Source organism: Triticum urartu, chromosome 2A, assembly GCF_056163025.1.
Source record: "Triticum urartu cultivar PI428250 chromosome 2A, HENAU_Tu73, whole genome shotgun sequence".
In the NCBI taxonomy this organism is placed as follows: Eukaryota; Viridiplantae; Streptophyta; class Magnoliopsida; order Poales; family Poaceae; genus Triticum; species Triticum urartu.
The window spans coordinates 305,296,625-305,317,635 of record NC_141874.1 but is presented as its reverse complement, the minus strand read 5'-3'; the positions used below and the strand labels follow the sequence as shown (position 1 = coordinate 305,317,635).

At 47.4% G+C, this 21,011-nt stretch overlaps 1 pseudogene; it reads right to left on the bottom strand.

Annotated features, from left to right (window-relative positions):
- Positions 1-497: 497 nt before the first annotated feature.
- LOC147984909 (uncharacterized) lies at positions 498-18,370 on the bottom strand (annotated as a pseudogene).
- Positions 18,371-21,011: the final 2,641 nt, after the last annotated feature.

Genomic DNA, 21,011 nt, shown 5'->3' with positions numbered 1-21,011 from the left:
TAGACGAAGCAACCATCATTTCACTGGAACACTCCTGAAATCCATTTCTCCCCTTTCTTGAAGAAAACCTCACTCCAGGCTACTCACTTCTGCCATTTTTCTTCTGTACCAACAAAGGAAAGGTGGGCGAATCAGTGATGCTACTATATTTTCATTCCAAGAATCTTATTTTTGCAAAGCACCGACCGATACTCACAGCCTATTCTTTTCCCTTTTTCATTGCAATTGTGATTTCCTTTCGATTGCTTTTTGTTTGTCAGTTTATTGATGGATCCTGGAGCATTAGGCAAAGAGATGCCGGCGGACAATGCACTCGAGACAGAGATCTCCTAGAAGCGAGAACCGACCAAAGTGTTGGCCATGTTGGCGGGCCAACCCATGGAGACGAAGAACTCCAAAAAACAAGCACTGGCCAAAGAGTTCACGACGTTGGCGACGAACTCCTCAAAGAAAGCTGGAAGAACAGCAAGGGCCCCACCGTGCCTACCTCAGAAACTCTAATGGTCACCTATGAGAGGCTCAAGGCCGAGTTTGAGGAGATAGTCGCCGTTGAGAAGCAGTATTTCACTGGCAGAACGATGGCCCCCATCGAGGAGATTGCCCCTGGAGCGATGGGATCCCCCGGTGAGCTGCACAAGATAAAAATAATGGCTTACCATAGTTGTGGTTTTTGATTATTTGCAAGGTGCTTGCTAATATGTTTGGGTTGTGCAGGAGTCGGTGGACGTCCTTGATGATTCCGATGTCGCGGTCCGTCCTGTGAACAACGCCCCAGAGATCATTTTCGATGTCGCGGTCTGTCCTATGGACATCGCCTCGGAGATTGATTCCAACACCACTGTCCGTCCTGTGGACATTGCCCCAGAGATCGATTCCGATGCCATGGTCCGTCCTGTGGACATCGCCCCAGAGATCGATTCCCATGCCGCTGTCCGTGCTGTGGTCATTGCCCGACAGATCGATGACAAGAAATAGTTGGTCACGCTAATCCTTCAAGGTAGTTTCCATTGTGTTTAATTACCAGAATAATGCATGTTATCAAACCATCTTAGGGATAATATACTGTCTTGTGTGGGCGGTACTTGCTACTTTTGTTTGATAGTGAATAATGCGACCCCTCTCCGAGTCATGGAAACAGATGTATCCTCACCAGCTTTTGATGTAATATATGGCATGCTTAGATGTAAGTTTGATCTGTTTATCATATCAACAAGGCTTGTTTGATGATTCTTGGTGTTAGTAGGCTAGCTACTGTGCGAGCCATAGCACTTGCAAAACATCACCGAAGAGAAACGTTGAGGCTGATGAGCTCTTGGTACGCTTATAGGTCTGATCCGTCGTTGATCGACCAATATCCCAAGCTCCTAAAATTGTAGGCTTAGTGCCCGAGTAGACAATAGTCCACAATTACACATTAATTCACATCAAACTCAAAGAGTTGGTTCACGGATGCATTCAGGACTCATTTGGTTCATAGGGTAGGAAAATCGTAGCAACAGGAAAGTCATAGGAAATGAGATGACATGTATCTTAAATCCTATGAGTAGGGATAGGAAAGGATATGCCCTTTGATTCACATCATAGGATTTTTTTTCCATTGAGTCTAGGCTAATGTTTATTTTCCTATGAAATGTGGAGGATAGGAAGAATTCCTCCATAGGAATATGATTCCATTCCTATAAACCAAAGGGCTCTACAGAATTTTTTCCTATAGAATCCTATCCTATGAAATTCCTACAAGATTCCTCTAAATCAAAGGAGGCCTCACATTAATAGCCAGCAAAATTGTCATGTACTTGTACCATGCGTGAATGTGTAATTTTTTTGTTGGAAGCGTGAATGTGTACTGACGTCGTACTTTCGAAGTGGCTACAGAGAGTGTGTACGTGTGCTAGAGGGCTTGTGGGATGGAAAGAGATTTAGAGAGAGAAAGAGCCTCTTTCTACTCCTAATCATTAGATTGACAAATGATATTTTTTGAGAACACAAAACCATAGCAGTACAGAGACGTACTCCCTCCGTTCCAAAATAGATGACTCAACTTTGTAGTAACTTTGAAACGGAGGGAGTAAAAATCCTAGGTGGGCTAGTTTGGCCTAGTGGGTTTTAGTGATATGACATGCTACAATGCCGTCTAGTATTTGCGTGTGGTAGCAGTATTGCGGGTACAACAAGTTTTCTTGAAGAACCGGAATTCAACGAAGTCATGATGGTTCCTTCGTCCGACCAACTTACAATGGGAAAGGTTGGGCCTACGCTATGACCGGGGTGGACCAGGATAATTTTGTGCATGGCAGGTGGATGAGGATGGTCAACGTCCCACATGTCGGCGAATGAAAGTATTCTTCCGATATCAAGGACGAGCAACGAGTATTCATTGTTTATTTTTGATGAAAGCTATTCTCTCCACTGTTACGACGGAGGAGTGTGAAGCACGGCAGCCCAGTGAACTTGGCATGTGCACAACTCCCTCCTTCCTCATGTACTCCGTCCGTCCCATAATATAAGAGCGTTTTTTACACAACACTAGTGTCAAAAACGTTCTTATATTATGGGACGGAGGGAGTACCATAGTGTTGACTATAAGGTTGGCTATAAGGTCACAACTTTTTCTCACTTTCTCTCTATCTATTTCCTCTCAAATGTTTGTTACCTTTCTTTTTTAGACACTATTGTTTTTTGTACCTGTTTTTTTAGAATTAGTTGTTTTATACCTAGGAGCACGTGTACAGACAGGCTCTTCCGGAGCCCAATCCCTGACTTTGTCAATGCCTCTCTCTCCTCCACATAAGAGGGCTTATAGCCCAGTATTGTACTAGTACTACTTGCTTTGAATGCGGATAGCTGACGTCTGAGGGGGGAGCGCGTCCGGGAGGGGGGAGGGGTTTTCTGGTGGGCCATGGTGGTCAGAAGTTGGCTTGGAAGCGGTCTGGACTCCCGCATGGCCCACCTCACATTATCACCATATTTCTTGGAGTCTGTGCATGGTGGGCGGGTGATCTCTTCTCCCTCCCCCATCTCTCTCTTCTCAGCCGACGCCTGCCGAGCGATTAGATTTCGGCTATCGATGATTTATTCAATTGCAGCCCCACATGTCAGTGAAAATGCAAGACAACGCGTGTCCCCTCTAGTGAGCGGTGTGCGGGCCGGACTGTCAGGGGTGCGACGCGAACGCGACAGGCGCGCTTTAAGTGTGCCACCTTTTACTTTTGAACTTGCAAAGCGTAACATTTCTGTGCGATCGATCGATTGAAATCTAGAACAAAATGACGAGGGCGCAGCTTTCCCGCACGTTAGGCGGGCTAGTTTGAGTGATATGACATGCTACAGTGTCGTCCACTTGCTCCATTTTTGTGCAAGCAAGCGTCTACACTCTTACGTGGGAGGATTGTTTAACATGGCGTATCTGATTTTGATCGAGGGATAACTGCTCCCTGCGAAATAATGGAGCACTGTTAGCGATTATAACATGATAGTTAGGGCATCTCCAGCGCTGACCCACAAATTTACACTGGCATCTGTCCGAGGACATTAATGCCAGAGGATGCTATCCAATGCTGTCCGCATGACTTTCGACAACTATATGAACTAACCGGACGAAATTCATGCAAACAAAGCAAATTTCAAATTAACTGGATGAAATTCATTATATTTCGAAAACTTTTCCTATAAACTGGACGAAATTCATTACATATTTTGCACAAATCATACTAAAACCTACTGCAAACATAATCTATGATCGCCGGCACACGACCACCATGTCCGGCCATGAGCCCCGAGAACTGACGTTCCGACTATTGCATTTGCCTCCTCCTCATCCGCCTTGGCTTTGTCCAGCTCCGCCTCGATAACCTCCTCCTCCGGAGCACAAGGTTCTGAAGATTTCCGCCTCCACGTCGTCGTCAATCAGCTAATTAGCCTCCGATGTTTACCCCACCAATCTTGGCATCGACTGAGTGGAGGAGCGGTGGCCTTCCTGGGACCACAGCGGCGGTGACCAGCCATGTACTACTCTTCCTTTCTGCCGGATGCGCCCGTACACACGCGCCGACTCCATGGTCGTGGCGGCAGAGGGCGGCCTGGGGGGGGAGCCGATGATCTCCTTCGTCTGTTCCTGCGATAGTACGTCCAAGAGAGCTTTGGAGCACACCCGGAGTGGAGCCGCCGATGTCCTTCGTCTGTTCCTGCGACAGTACGTCCAAGAGAGATTTGGAGCGCCAGGAGGCCATGATTTGAGTGGTGTCGATAGAAGGAAGGGACCGGAGGAGAATGACTGTGGGTCTTTGGCTATGGCTGGGAGCTGGGGCTGAAGTTAATATCGTGGTCGAATGGCAATGAGCCGTGGCAGACAGATGGATGGCTGGCGCCGGAGTAGATTCGTCGGTAGCCGCGTGTCATTAATGTGGGTGGCGGACGGATGGATGGCCGTGGTGTCGTTAACGTGGAGCAGTCGCTTGCACTAGGATGCTGCATGGGTGGCGCTCTCTCGGCCGTCGCGTTGATGCGATGCCGCCGCTAGTGAGCGGTCGCGTCGAGCGTGAATGCAGACGATGCTTCAGTGACTTAACTGCAGGTGCATGTGGTTCACTGACATGTGGGACCAATAGGCATCTGGCCCACATGTCAGTGACCCAACTGCACCTGCAGTTAAGTCACTGAAGCTTAGTCCCATGAATGTGGCATTGACGTTCTAGAGAGACGGTGACCATTTCAGGCGGGAAGCTCGTGCTAGCGATGGAAGGGGTTTCGGTAGGCCAGGCGGTCAGATGCTGGTGCGGTGGTAAAATGTGAACTCATGGATGACAAGCCTTTGAAGCATATGCGGCACGTATAGACAACCAGGCGTCCATGAAAACCGCTCTTGTCGCTAGCTAGCCTTCGACGACCACCATTAGACACCACACAACCATGCATAACTTACAAATAATGGATGAATCGATCAAACACACACTCGTGTGCAGTGGCACTATGATCGGTCGCTCACGATACATATATAGGTACCATAGTACCCTCTCTAGCTATGTTGTTTTATAGATTATCGTTGTGATGGATGATATTCATGAGCAAGGCGCCCAGTCACGTCGTCACGTCATGCGGAGAGCATGGCTAATGTTGAGCAGCTCTGTGCCCAAGCACGAGTATGACGGTTGTGTTGATCCAGGCGAATACATGCTCCGTGTTCGCGGAGGCCGCCAACAAACGTCTAAACAGTAATGTCAAGCACCGTCGGGGCGCGCAAGTGACAGGCTCGAAGTTTGCGTTGCGCCGTTAGCAGAACTTTGATTGAGAGGGCGACGTGCATGCATTAGCATGGTTTGACAGTGTGAGCGTGAGTGTCTGCACGCATACATGCTACTTGCATCTATGGACGGTGTGTGCTAATGTGTGCATCACATATAATATAAAAAATCGGTTTGTGCATTTAAAGCAAAGTATTTCATTTTCATTTGGCTGATGAGTGTGCGTTGCAGCGACGACCGTGGTTTGATTCCTCACAAATGCATAATTTTGGTTTTTATTTGTTTCTCCACTGGCAGGTAGGCCCGCATAGACAGATAATAGATATAGAACGCGAGCTGTTGAGGCGCTTGCGGACTATTTGACTGGTCAACCAGACAAATACGGAGCTATACGCTGAGCCAGTGACCGTATAATAACCATATCTCGTATACAATGAACAAAGTGAGCTATCAACACAAGTTCGATGACCGCTAATGCATTTTACTCAGGAATAAATGACCAGGATTCCAGGGGAATCCAAATTTCCTTCGTCTTCTATGCTTGAGCTCTTGACAAACCAATGCACTATATAGTTGTCCGGCCACTCCACCCCAGAGTTCTCACCAAGCGTCGTTGATGCCACCGCACCGCACACTAACTGGTAATGAAGTGATGGCATCCCACCGCACCAAGTTCCTCGCCGCCCACGACCGCACAGAAAATGGTAGGGAAGCGATGGCATTCTGCCGTGCCAAGTTCATCGCCGCTCGCGACCTCAAACCTACGTGGGCGGACTTTGAAGCTGCCAAGGCCAAATGGGCGGTAGAGTAAGAGGAGGCCAAAGCCGCACAGAGGGAGCGGAAAAGGCAGAAAGCACTCAAGAAAAGAGAGGCTCGCCGCCGCAAGAAAGAAGAGGACGCACACGTTGCTGCCGAGAGCTCGATGGAGATCCAAGCATGATGGGGTGTCGCCGAGAAAGCCGGGAAGGAGAACGACGATGTCTGGCCAGCATGTGAGAAGTAGTAGTACTAGTAGTTAGTGTGTGTGTCCGTGTCACCCGTACATTTGTTTAATTAATGACGAGCATGTCCAGTACTAGTTACTACTGTAGTTTTTAGAGCAAATTACCAGTACATTAGTCTAGACTCAATGGAAAAATTCCTATCCTATGCATCAAATGGCATCTCTTTCTCTATAGGAATTGAGATGCATGTCATCTCACTTCCTATGATTTCAATATTCCTATAAAAATCCTATCCTATGAACCAAATGAGTCCTCTACTGGAGTACAGTACTACTGTAGCTAGCAGTACTCCTGGTACAGTAGTTTTCTTAAAGAAGCGGAATTCAACGAAGTCATGATGGTTCCTTCGTCTGAGCAACTTCATAGTGGGAAAGGTTGGCCCTGTGATTTGATGGATCATTAGTCATTATTACCGTGGAACGACGACCGGGGTGACTCTCCCTTGGAGTTCTGCGTGCATGGCAAGTGGATCAGGATGGTCGACGTCCCACATGTCGGCGAAAGGAAGTATTCTTTCCGATATCGAGGAGCAAGGAAACCGTGTGGTATAGTATCACGTATCACTGCTGATATATATATATATATGTATATATTATTTTTGATGAAAACTAGCGTTCCAACTCTTACGACGAAGGAGTGCCAAATACGGCACGTGCTGGATGTCCCACACGTCGGCGAAAGGAGTGGGACATGAACAACATGGTAGAGCGTCTCCAATTCTTCCACTTGTAGGTCAGAGACCACACGTAGGAGTACTAGTGGTATGAATGATACAAAGTGCGACCGGGAGAGAAAGACACGTCTAGTTGGAAGGTCTCGGGCCATACACATAAACAAATATAAAACCTAATATGTGCCTCCAATTAATATAGTAGTAGAGTACTTACGCACGTACATCATAACATCACCGTGCATTGCACTTACAAAATTTAGTGGTAGTAAGAGACAAATGCCTATATGCCATGCATGTTCATACTATTTGTGCCATTCTACTTCACTTACTGCGCTACATTACTCGGGTTCGTACGTCCACTCCTGGGTACATGTCCGTCTCCTAATTCCACTCCCACACGTTCTTCATAGATGGAACGATCCATAATGGTGGGCAACGGGAGTCCATATCATCGTAGCTTCTTAGTGTGGCTCCCCATGATGGAGACTCATCCAATCTATGGCAAGCCTCGATGCAGAGTAGTCGCGTGCACCGGGAAGCGACGCTCTCTTGGTTGTCGCGCTGCTTCAAAGCCAGCACCAGTGAGAGATCGCCTCTGCTCTGGCTGGGCATTAATGTGGCACTGACAATCTAGGGTGACGCTGATTGTTTAATGCGGGAAGCGCGCACCGGCAAGGGAGGGGGTATGGGTTGGCTAGGGCGGTCAGACGCGGGCGTGGTGGTATTTATTTTGAACCGTTTTAGGTGTAGTACCGGTAGTTTGCAAAACTACTCAATTATTGCACTCAGTTTCCTAAGAAATTGTGGTAAAAATGTTAGTTGCAATGCATGCATGCGTGACCAATAAAAAACTAGTACATGCATGCAACCATTTAATGGACATTGTAATCTCAACAAGTTATGGGGAGCTCTAAATAGAATTTGAAACTTATAAAATGAAAAAAAATAAAAAAAATAAACTGGAAGAGAGGGAGTATGCCGTAGGATGTGTCGCATACGAAACAAGTCCCCTGGTTTTTCACCGCGAAGATGCGGTTAGAAAGGAGCATAGCGTATTTGTACTCATACGACAATAAATCGGCCGCAGACAGCATGGTCCACCTTTGACCGCTTGTACAACGTTCGTGAAAGCAACCACGATGTCGAACACCATGATGAGAGTATAATTTTGGTTGCCGGACGACCTTATTAGGGCTTCCAGGATTGCTATCTTCATCAATCTCACTGTGGTTCCATCGTACCAATTCAGGCGATGGCCCATTGCATGGCTATTCCCAATGTTGGACAAAGGTTAAACGGGATTGGTGTCACCGTTTTAAATGTTGTGCAAATTGATGTTTACCCTCCCGTACATATGCAAGCCAGTCTCCAGTGGCACCAAGCCTAACCTGTGAAACAGTGGGCAGCGGGGGAATTAGGAAATGGACACAGAAGTAGTATTTAGACTGCATTTACTACGTGATCAAACTCATCACTTACCTGCTCATCGGACAAAAATCTGAGTGCCCCTCAACGTCGGCATGTCAAGGGGCGTCAACTTGCAACTACAGCCACACCGCGCTGGAGAGACCCCCAAGGAAACATTCTCATGCGTTGCACGTAACATTAAGATGCATTTGTATGAGTAGTTTATCTTGTGAGAGAAAAGGATGAACGAGGGAAGGCCTTATTTGCAAATGTGGAGAGGGCTGTGTGTATCTTTTTGCAAAATTGCCATAGTTTTCTTCCTATCCATCAGATAATTCAGACGGCCTATATTACAGGATGGCAGGCACACCATCATCACCAACTCTATTTTTCAAAGAGTAGTAGAGTAGTAGAATAGAGATAGAGATAGAGATTAGGGAGCTGGTGGGCGATTCGTTGCACGGTACATTCGTGTCCATACACTAGACCAGAATTAAAGCACGCACGACATTTAGAGCGACTGGGATTAGTTGTTTTCCTGGCGCATGAACCAAAGCGGACTAGCAGACCTAGTCGCCCTTTCTTGAGCATGCCTTTGACAAGTATGTGCATGACATGCATGCATGCAAATCTTGCGTGACCAAACCATGCTAAGCGGAGCGGTAGGCTGTCAAACTGCAACCTGCATGTTACAGCCATGTCATCTGCATGCAACCTAAGTCCAATTAATACTCCACTGGAGTATACTGTACAACTATGCATTGTTTGGCACAAACGTTCCTTGGAGCTCATGCTGCAACTAGCGTGCTCCACAGCCCGCTTCCCTTCTCCTTCCTCTTCCAGCGCCCGTGCACATCCGCGGGAAGCAACCGGTCAACCCTTATATAGGAGTGCTAGCACAAAACGATGCATGCATGACCACTAAAATTTCCTATCTCTTATCTCTATGAAACAAATGTGGCGTGAAACTCAAAGCCCTTTAAGTCTGAGTATAATGGAAATCATCATCCTCCTCCAGCTCCACTTCGCCCCGCGTCATCGTCCTCCTGTTCCGGCTCCACGTCGTTGTTCTCCTCCTCCGGCTCCGCGTGCTACTCCACCTCCAACGCCTCCTCATCCGGTTCCGGCTAGTCCAGACTCCGGAGGCAGGGCAACTGCGATCCGGGCTGCGCACCGCCTACAGATTAAAGTGTCATTCCAGCGGGAGTATGGCGTATGTCGTCACCTTCGGTCGGGCCATGGCTATCGGGCGATAGTGACTAGAGAAGAGGCGGCATGTGGGGAATGAATGCAGCTACTGTTTGGGTTCGCCGTCCGGCTTAAATAGATGCGCACCATCACGTGTACTCGCGGGTGCACAAATTGTAACATACGGGTCTGCTTAAGGGGGCGTCATGTAACTGGTGTGTGAGATTCTGAGAAACAGTGTGTGTGTGTGTGTGACTCTACTCTTCGGACATGTACTCAACCTTTTGCATCGGGATATAAGTATAATGGTATTACACTTTAGCTAGTGATTTACATGGCCATGTTAACATGGTTGTGTAAACAAAAATGTCAGTTCCTGCTCGTGATTTGCGTTATATACTTATGAGAAGTTTGCTAACTACTAAAGTAAAGTGGAATTTGTCCATGTTGTACAAGTAAATTAAGGTGATTGTTTATCATACGGGTATGGTTGGACGAAGGGTGGTAGGAACAAATGCTCCACCTAGAGGATTTGTGTGTGAGATAGAGTCTTAGTGTGTGTGTGGGGGGGTGGGTGCATGTGTGCATGCGTGTGTGTGTGTATGTGTGTGTGTGTGTGCGCGCGCGCGAAGCAGAGTCTTCAGTGGCAAAAGTTATTAAGTTTGTGTGGCGTCATCATAGAGATGTGATGTGTATGGTAGAGGCGACCAACGAGGGGGTGCAAGATAGAAGACGCCCGTAGAGAGGGATGAGAAGGCGTGTGCGCATGAGAGGAGTCGACATCAAGAGAACGTGTTTGTTCGAGAGACACCAAGGAAGACTACTATATATCGATGGTGCATGTAGGCAGGAATTAAACGAAGGGATGGTCTTATTGGTTTCAGGGATATAGGGGAAGAGTGAGAGAGGGGGGCTAGCTAGAAGGAGATTGTTAAGTGTGAGTGGGTGTTTTACCCATCCAGGCGCAAGTTATGTGCACACAAGAAGAGAACAATTCGATGTGGGGTTAGGGGTGAGGGTAATTAACTATGTATCGAGACATAGGAGACCTTGAACGTGCATGTGCGAGAGGTATATATGTATGCGTGGGATGTGTGTGTGTGGGTGCGCGCATGATCGAGATAAAAGAAAGAAGACATAAGTCATAAGATCAACGACATGGGAGAGACGGATCGGTATGAAAATATGCATGCATGTGAGAGTGCAGGGAAGAAGGACCGATAATTGAGCATGTATTTTTGTCTTTAAGAGATAGTGGCGTGGGCTGGAGCATGCATCTATGGCTAGCAGAGGGAGCGATACACAACGATTGTGCAAAAGAGATCAACCTATAGATGCATGTATGGAGAGACATATATAGTGTGTGTGATAGGAAGAAAGAGTGCGTGCGAGAAAGAAATGTTGACGGAGAAACTACAGATAGATAGAGAGATAGAGATGCTAGCTAGAGAGACATCGACTAGTTTGAGAGTTGGAGATGACCGCCGAGTGGTTCAGAGGGTGAAGTTATGTGTGTGAGACAAAGATAAAAAGAGGGCGCATGACTGCATCTAGAGAGAAACATATATATTGTGCGTGATAGGAAGCAAGAGTGAGGGCGAGAAAGAAGGTTGATGGAGAAACAAATAAATAGAAAGATAAAGATGCTAGCTAGTGTGTGTGTTCGAGATAAGAGTCGAGTGGATCAGAAGGCTGGGTGTGAGAGAGGTAGAGAGAGGGTGCATGTGAGTCACATACAAACAATTATCAGAGAGAAATGAGATCCTGAGAGACAGAGTTTTGTGTTTGCGAGAGAGAAAGATATTTTACAACGAGAGTGATAGCTAGAGAGACATATCAGGGAACGCGAGATATCTCTAGGGAGAGAGAGTGTGTGTGAGCGACATACAAGAGAATGTTGCAGATATATGAGACCCTGGGAGACAGAGTTTGTGTTTGTGAGTGAGAAACAGATATTTAAGAGGAAGAGTCGTAACTTCTTATACCTAAGGAGCGCAAGACATCTCTATGTGAGAGGGGGTGTGCGAGTGGCACACAGGGGAATAGTAGAGACAAATGAGACCCCAAGAGATGAAGTTTGTGTTCGTGTGAGAGAAAGAGATTTCACAGGGAGAATCATAGTTAGAGACACATAGCAGGGAGCGAGATATACTTAGAGAGAGATAGAGTGAAGGTCGAGGGAGAGCGTACCGTGAGTGTGTTACGAAGATAAAATATCATTGTCGACATACAAGTAGCACGAGAGATACCCGAGAGATGATGAAGGCGTATAGGTCTAGAGAGATATATAAGCATGAGTGATAGCTATATGAGACGAATATCTAGATTAAAGGGGATTCAAATATTTAAACTAGAGATCACGATATTTATAATATCATAACGAAAATTGGTGTATCAAACATGCATATTCATTTGAATTCGGGGACACATGTAATGCTATATAGTTTATCAATATTTGTGATCCATAGATTCTTTAATTAGAGACAATGCATAGTTTATATGCAATTAATGTCTAAACGGGATTACACTATATGTTGCGTGTGTGAAACACATTATACATGTTTGCGAAGTAAAAAACCGACATCAAACACACATTAATTGGAGATAGTTAGCGAGGAATGCAAACATTGGATTTCAAGATAAAAGTGGTTTCAAATATTTGAAAATCCAAATTAAGATGGATCCAGCCTTATGAATCTGAGATCATTCCATTTGTAAACCATATTTATGTATAAAGGGTCTTGTGATTTGGAAAGTATATATGTAAAAATGATGTATATATAATTTTATTCCAATCGAAAATTGATCCTGCTCGAACAAAATAGAATACAAACTAGATTCGAATTGAGTTGGCATGTTAAACATGCACTCTTTCTCTGCAAAAATTCAAACGAAGCGGGGAAAGTTGAAGTAACTTCCCGAAACCAAAGTCTGCGAGATGGAAATTATTGTCTATCCCTAACACGCAAAGCCTATCGGCTCGATTTCTATAGGTTTCGATAGGGGTAGGTTTGTAATTTCTCTCAAATGTGACATAACCGCCTCTCACCCGGATTCATACAAGGTGGGCGCCAAAACACAGTGTCTCCTCGGCCGAAATAACCTCCCTGCCCAATTCATACATAGTGGGCATCAAAACAAACTCTCGTTGGCCGAAATCTCCATCGGCAAATATTCGGTGTATGCGAGATTACCGTCCTATCCCCAACCGAATAATATTGTTGTGATGTAGGAAATTTTAAACGGGAGCTAAGTTTGTAAATTTCCTCGCATTTGAGACAAGCACGCCCTGAAGACATGGTTCCCCCTTCCTCTCTCCCTCCATTTTGCCATTCGTACTCCGTGGGCGCCAAACCACCCTCTCCACCCCTGCCTCCTCCGTCCGCCACACCATCCACCACCGTCCTCCTCCACCATGTCGGACCTGATACCCCAACGCCGTTGTCCATTACAAGAGATCGACCTCTCTCATCCATGACTTCGGACCAGGATCCTTGCATCCCGTCCTCTCGCTTAATCCTCGTCGTTGTCCACCTTGCCGGTGCCGCTCCTACGACCATCTCGTTCACCGCGCCAGGATATTTCCCCCGTCACCACCGTCTAGCCTCCTAGATCTGCTTCCACGCCATTGACAACCATCGCTACCGCAGCACCATCAAATTCTCAGCAGATGCATACATGGCGCCGCACCAGAGGTGGTACTCTTTCGTATCTGCTCAACTTATTTATCGCAACAAGAAAATAGATCGCCACTTCTTTACTATGATTTCTTGTCCATCACTTAGGATCTTACTTGTTAGTTGAAAGCAAACATTGGTTGAGAAGTTGCCTTTGTCTGGTTTGCACCTTCAGATCCGCCATGGCACGCTCAACACTATACTTGCAATGCTTATGGTTTTCCCCTTTTATATTCCACACTAGTTAAATGATAGTAGACTAAATTTCAAAATTGGGCCAGTCGATTTTTGAGAGCTCATCGAAGTTTGCCGGTGGGAAGGAAGGGGCTCGCAGGAGTGCTACCCCACTATCTATCTTAGGGTTTCGGGTGGGGATAGTAGTTGTGGGGGGCTGTCGTCGGCTTTGGTGGTGCCTCGCTGGAGGCAAAACTCGACACGGGTGGGGGGGATGGGGTTAGCTAGAGAGATGGCCGGGGGCGGCGGAAGATTGGAGGTGGTGGGCAGTTCAGGGGAGGGCGAGGGCTGGTTGTTTGGCCGGTGACCCGTCCGGTCACTACTAGGAAAAGGCCTGGTAGTGGTGCACCTGTTTTGCTTACTAATGGCGCACTGCACGTGCGCCACTAGCATCACGCCATTAGTATGTGGTATACTAATGGCGCACCACGCAGTGCGCCATTAGTATGTCCCACGGTGCGCCATTAGTATGCCTCCCAGGGGCCATATTTACCCATGTGCTCTGGCTTACTAATGGCGCACTAGTTTATGATGCGCCACTAGTGTGGTCTGGCTTACTAATGCCGCACTAGTTGGTGGTGCGCCACTAGTATGAATATTAGGGATTTTTTTTCTTTTCTGATATTTGCACAGGTTACAAAATATATTATTGGACAGAATATAGACAGCACCACACAGCAACAGCAGATTCATCGAATACAATAGAAGATTAGTCTCCGAATACAATTCATCATATTAGTCTCTGAATTCAAAAGGCCGAACAAAGATAGAACATTACAAGTCTCGTGACCGCGAGTAGCGAGTTTGTCTTCACATTACAAGTCGATATCGATCATCTAAACTACCATCACATAGAAGAGAGTTGCGGTCATCACGATGAGCATCATCGCGATGAAACTGGTCTTCATCCAGTTCCTCCTCTGCTCCCTCCTCTCTCCTGCTAGATAGCGCGCATATCTAGATTCTGCCTCCGCCCTAGTGGTGTACCATTTGTAGATGTTACCGCTAAAACGGTGAACCTGTCTCCGACAATCCTCCCAGTCGTCGTAGACTCCAGGAACCTTACCCTTGTACACGACATACGGCGACATCTCTATGCACTAGCCAAACAAAACATTAGTAGCAATTCACAGACAATACATAAGCAATATATAAGTATGCAACAAAAGGATCAAAAGAGAAAAGCAAGACATTAATAGCATGATTCATGGTCCTACTAATAAATAGCATCAATTACATCTAAGTTGAACGAATGTCCAAACCAAAGAGACATACAAGTTCATTAAAGTTTAATTACAACATGAGCTAATCGATATTTCAGAACTACACATAGCATCACTACTTTCGACTCGACTCAGGGACCGGAGCGTGGATGAAGTTGTCGTCTCTCGTGATGGTCATGAAATCACGGGCGTTGTCAGCCTGCATTTGTAGCATTGTGTCTATCTCACTGTTGGACAGTTGATATCTGAGGTAGAACTGCCGTGAGGTACGAAGGACATCTTGATGGATGATTTCCTCAAACTCCGACTGGATGCGAAATAATTCTTGTCTGATATCCGCGTCCTGGATTGCCGACAATCTTGCGGCCCAATCTTTGAGATTATTTGGTAGCAGAAGGTGATTATGGTCCCGTACGATCGCCCGCATGTGATGGAGGGCGTAGTAGGCATCCTTATGACCACCAGGCGGCTGCTTCACAGAGGGGAACGTTGTATTGTGGGCGAACACGTGCTTGCCGTACCTACGAACTGGCCTGGTGAAGGTGCCTCCAGATCTGGCGTAGCCGGGGAGAACATCATCAAGAACTTTCTTGATATTTGCGTAGTCTTTCTTCGACTAACGTTCCGAGTCGAAATACGTGGCCATGGAATATTTCGGTCTTAAGAGGATGAGTGTGCAATGTGTGTCACTGCACAAAACACGGAATGTTAGAAAAAAAAAGAACGATCGAAATCTAAGAAATCGTATGTTACGGGGCGGTGAGGATATGACTTACTCGGGAAAGTAAGGCATGAGGAAGTTATCCTTATTTGGGTTTGCCAGAATGACGCCTTCGAGGTAAGAACTCGCGACTTGCCGGTCCCTAGCGCTGCCCAAGATCTTGGCACTCATGTAGAAGGGGTCGACTATCACGATGTTCGGGGTCTTGTCTCTAATGATCCGCATCTCCATACTTAGCGAAAATAGCCGAACGAAGGTGTAGTGCAGCGGATGAAGGTTAAACATAGCGATGACGTCATCAAACCACAGGACGATCGTACCCCCGATGGCGTTATCCACAAAGTCCTTGCCCTCTGGCACCTTGGCCACGAAAACCGGGTATGCCACATCATTCTCGGAGAGACACCGCTTCTCCAAAGAAAGAACACTGTCATGCAGACTCCGCATAGCATCGGTTGCAGCATTGAGCAAATTAGTCGGTAGCATCGGCCTACCCGCCACATGCACCCTCCTCGAGATATCCTTAGGTGAAGGTGGACCGTCCTGAGCACGGATCGTACTCGGTGCCGGCTGGCTAGCACCCTTGTTACTCTTTCTTTTCCGTCCCATCTTCTGCTGCTATAATGGGATCGAGTTCTTCTCACAGACCGCCTTCTTGAGTTTGTTGGGGCTGATAATATTTGGCACCTTGGCTATCTAAGGCTTGGTGAAGGCGGCAGCTGGAGGTGTCTCCTGAGAACTGAACGCAAGACGACGCCTGTTGCAATTTGGTTTCTCCGCGGCACCAGCATGATCGCGGTCGTCTTTTTCAGGGTTAGGTTCTTGGGAAGGAGGCCCGAAGAATTCGTCACCGTACCCATGTTAGGCAAAGTACTTATCGACGTTGGTAAATGTACCGTCGTTGTTGTCGTTGTCGTCCGGATCCTGTGCCATATGCATGTTCGGATCCTGTGCCATAGGGATGTCCGGCATGTCCGGTAGCGTTGCGGCTGTCTTGCCATGGCTTGGCGCTGGCACGACTGGCGGTGTTGTCTGTGGGGTGGTGTCCACCGCCCCCAAACGAATCTGGCTCTTCGGCCAAAGCAGGGGCCAGCTTACGCAGGCGCTGAGGGTCATCACATCATCTTCGTCGGCCCCAGTGGGTCGAATCGAAGGTAACAACTCATCGCAGCCTGGCAGCACACGAACTAGTTCAACCCTATACACGGTGGGTGGCATCGGATTACCGTGGAACACGGGGTTGCCCGGTTGAACGATTCTGCCCTTGGCGACATCGATCAACTCGCTGCCCACGAAGTGCAGGAGAGTTCATGGAACGTCGGCGGAGCCCTACGAAAACATGTAGGGCGTCAGGGATGCCCAGTCAAAGGCAAGGAGATGAAGTCATCGGCCGAGAGGCTTAGTTACCGTGATGGCGTCGAGCTCGGCTAATGTCGAGGCACCGTCAATGGCAGGCGTGCAGCTGACGGAGGGGCCGCTTGTTGCCGAGGTGCCGGCCGGCGTATACCCGGGTGCATTAAGCTCCAATGCCCGTGCCGGCGTCAGAGACACCAATACCACCTCCGCCGGAGACACCAATGGCGCCGCCTGCGGGTTGTGCGAGTTGCTGGCCGTGAAGCTGGGAACCGGGGGCGGCCCCTGTTGGCCGCCCGCAATCCACGCCTGCAGCCCCTCAATCAAGGTAGGTACAATGGCGGTGAGCGTTGATCCCAGTTGTTTTTGCACTTGCTCTTGGACAATCTCCGAAATCCACCCACTTGTGCCTTGAGTTCTTGAACCTCGTGCGACTGGCTTTCCGAGCTGGTCTTTCTCTCCTTTTTCCCACCAGCGTTATAGTATGACGACCATTTTGTGGACAAGCCCTTGCCGGCCACACGACCAGCTGACGACCGCTTACTGAGCTTATCCTTATTTTTCATTACGTTCAATGCCCTATTTAGAGTGATGTCCCAAGGGGAGCTCTGAGACGACCCCACGCTACTGCTTTCAGTCTCCTGGGGAAGCAATGTGAACCATTTAGAAATTTGGCTTCATTAATTAGAATGCAACCATATGGAGCTAATTACGCGGGGGTGTATTCCTTACCAGAACACGCTCAAGCGCCCTGGTCTTCGGATCCGTGGTAAGATCCTTTGTTACCGGGTCCTCCTTGTATCGGGCCCTGATATAGTTCCTGGTCTGCTTGTCATGGTCTTTCTCGAAGCAGGGCGGTAGGCCTTGCTTGGCACGCTCCGCGTCCTCCTTGTCCCATATAGTCTCCGCCACTCTGTAACTGCCGGGACCGAGTTGGTGGACCCCTAAGTTCAACTCCCACACTTCTTTCCCCCACTGACTTGATTCGAAGGTTGCACTGCTCTCGCACTTGATCTTGAACTCCTTGTAGTCATCTTCGCTGATCGAAGGATTTTTCGCCATGATCTTCTCATAACTATCACCTTTGTCAATCATTCTCTTCACCGCGCTTCTCCAAGTATACAGGGCCGTGCTCATCCTCGTGAGGGCGGCACTGTTCACTTTTTTCCCTGAGAGACGTGTGTTTGCAAAGTCAGCGGGGAACTTGTATCGTTCATGCAGCTTCGTGAAGAGGAGGCTACGCAAATTCCCTCGGTGCTTATGCCTTAGGTTATCGGTGTTGATTGAGACGGTGCTCCGGAGAATGCACCTGAGCTAAACAGAGTACCCCTTGACTACTTCTTTGGGCGCCGTTGGATTCCCGTCGGAGTTCACTTCAGTAAATTCCTCCTTGACGGTGTCGAGCATGTTCGGGCGCCGGTCCTTCCGTTGCCTCTTCGGTTGGCTGCCATTTGTGTGTGCGCTGCCATCATCAGTGGTGGCATCCTCGGCGGCACCATCAGTGGTGTCATCCCCAATGCTACTAGGGGTTGTGTAGTCAGGATCGGTGTCTTCCGCGGCCTCCTCATAGCGGTGATGTTCTTCCTCCATCTCCTGGGACAGCTCCCAGAATTGCTTGCCCGAACCGCCGGCCTCATTGTTGTGGGCCATGTTTCGCTCTAAATAGGAAAAAAGTTTGGTCAAAAAGTTGGTTATTGTCAAGGAACAAGATCATGGTCTCATCATTTAGGGTTTGTCGACACCAAGGCATCCTAAAAGCTAAGCTTTTATCATTTAGGGTTTGTCGACGCTGAGGCACCCTAAAAGCCTAAGTTTTCATCATTTAGGTTTTTATCGACACCGAGGCACCCTAGAAGCCAAGGTTTTATAATTTATGGTTTGTCGACACCGAGGCATCCTAAAAGCTAAGCTGGGAAGAAGAATTCTAAGTTGGGCCTAATCACTTGGCTCTATTGCCACCTATGGTTTAATGCATCAAGAATAAAGGGGCAGTTGATCCTACCTAATTAAGTACTAAGATACCCCAGCCCATGCATTAGTCACAAGTACCCCATATGTCCTACTTTTTAGGAAAGTCATGCTAAAATTCATGGAAAATTTCAGCATGACCTTTGCTGAAAATAGGACATATGGAGTACCCAAATTTGCCGGAACGGAAGTTAATCGGCATTCCAGCAAACTCAAGGGCCTCTCGAGGTACCTGCAAAATCATCACGACACGATGGTCGGAGACAAAACCCAGCAAACTAGCAAAGTTACTAATGTGTTTACAGAAATTGTTTTCTGTAAAAGATGATCATCATATTTACAAGTCTTTTCTCAATGTGATCACAAGTAATTCAGAGGCATCACAAGTAATTCAGAGCATCACAAGGCATTAGTAGTTCAGTACATGAACAAGTTTTACAAAGCACATCAATATGTACTGTATTTCATTGTGGAGTGATATACAATATGTTACAGCAAAGAAACAGCTTAATCCATGCCTCAGCTTATCAACAGTCATTACTTGTCAAATATAGAAGAAGGAACAATTTATTTGTGACATAGTTACAAATGATGACAGAATAAAGCAACACCCTGCACTAGCCTAAAAACAAGTGAAGTTTCACCCATATAAGAACAGGTGCAAACAAAATAATGATACTCAATTTAGATAGCAAAAAAAGTGAACATCAAGGGTTCATGGGAATTCAGCAAAGGTGCACAAGAGACAGTGTAAGCTTCAGACCCATCAGATCAGTACAAATTTGCTAGGCTATAAATTCCTGAATTCTAGTCACATTGACACTCCTGGTTTTCCACAAACACTAAGTACTAGGGCACACAAAAGTTATGAAATTTGTGTGCCTAACTGAATTAACTAAATTTTCAGTAACCGAATAAACTGAATTTTCAAAACTGACAAGTATTAATAGGTTGACTACAGCAAATCCAATTTGCAAGATTGACTACATATAATTTGAGCAAGTTGTTGAGCTAATTTTGAGCAGAACTCCTTGAGGAACTAGCAGCAAGGAGTGGCTACAACTACAAACAGTGGCTAGAACTGCAGATTTACACTTTAAAGGACACAAACTCAAGCAACCTTCCTGAACAATACCCTGACAGAAAACATAGGACAAGCAATGAATTTCTATAACTAGCTAAGATCATGTGCAGCTGCAGTGACTATGATTTCTATTCTTGTTGCTAAAACTTGCCAAGTTTATGTCTAGGTAAGGAGCAGAAAGAAGAGGAGCTCATTTGACAGTGCTTCCTTGATTCAAAGGAGCCTAAACTCCACAAATAGCAATTCATTTGTATTTGACATAAACAAGCCAATTCATTTGTATTCTCTTCTCTTCTCTGAATGCACTCCCCTCTCCACAAATGGAGTACTTATCACCACAAATGGAGTATCTCACAGCTAAGCTCATTTCTGAAGGAGCCTAAACTAAGATAATTATGTAGCTGCGTTTTGTGTGCTGCTGGGTCCTAACTTATTGGACCTAAACCTAGAAATTTTTTGAACCTAATTTGACCTAAATTCAAGAGGGATTTGACCTAAACCTAGCAAAACAGAGAAGAAGAGGGCATGGCCGGGAGGGAGGAGAGGAGGAAGAGAGGCAGAGGGAGGAGGGCAATGAAGATTACCTGACCACGATGAGGTGGTGGCCGGAGCGGAGACGACGAGCTTGGGGGAGGCGGGGATAGACGGCGGGGAGGTCGCGAGGTGCTCGGGCCTCCTATCCTAGTGGACGCGGGCCTCCTCTCCTGGTGGATGTGGATGGCCCTCCTATGGATGAGGGGGAAGGGGTGCGGCGGCTCCGAGGCTCCAAGTCTCTGGCGGCGCAGTGGGTCTCACTCAGGGTGGCGCAGTGGCTCTGGGCGCCGCGGGTTTCTAGGGTTTCGAGGGCTGGGAAGGCGAGGGAGGGGGTGGGTGGGGGCGGCGGAGCCCGGGAGCGAGGTCGCCGGTGGGTGGAAGGGGATCGGCGACGGTGGCGAGAGGCGAGGGGCGAGATGGGTCGGCACAGTGGGTGGGGGGAAGAAAGGGGATTGTCGATTTTAGTGGGGGGAGGCTTAGCAATGGCGCACCCCCTAGCGGTGCGCCATTATAATTTTTTTGGATAGCAATGGCACACCCCTAGAGGTGCGCCATTAGTAATATTTTTTTGGACAGCAATGTCGCACCCCCTAAAGGTGCGCCATTAGTAATCTTTTTTTTGGATAGCAATGGCGCACCCCCTAGCGGTGCGCCATTAGTATTTTTTAGGATTTTTTGTTGCCTAGCGGAGGGCCGGCAGCGGCG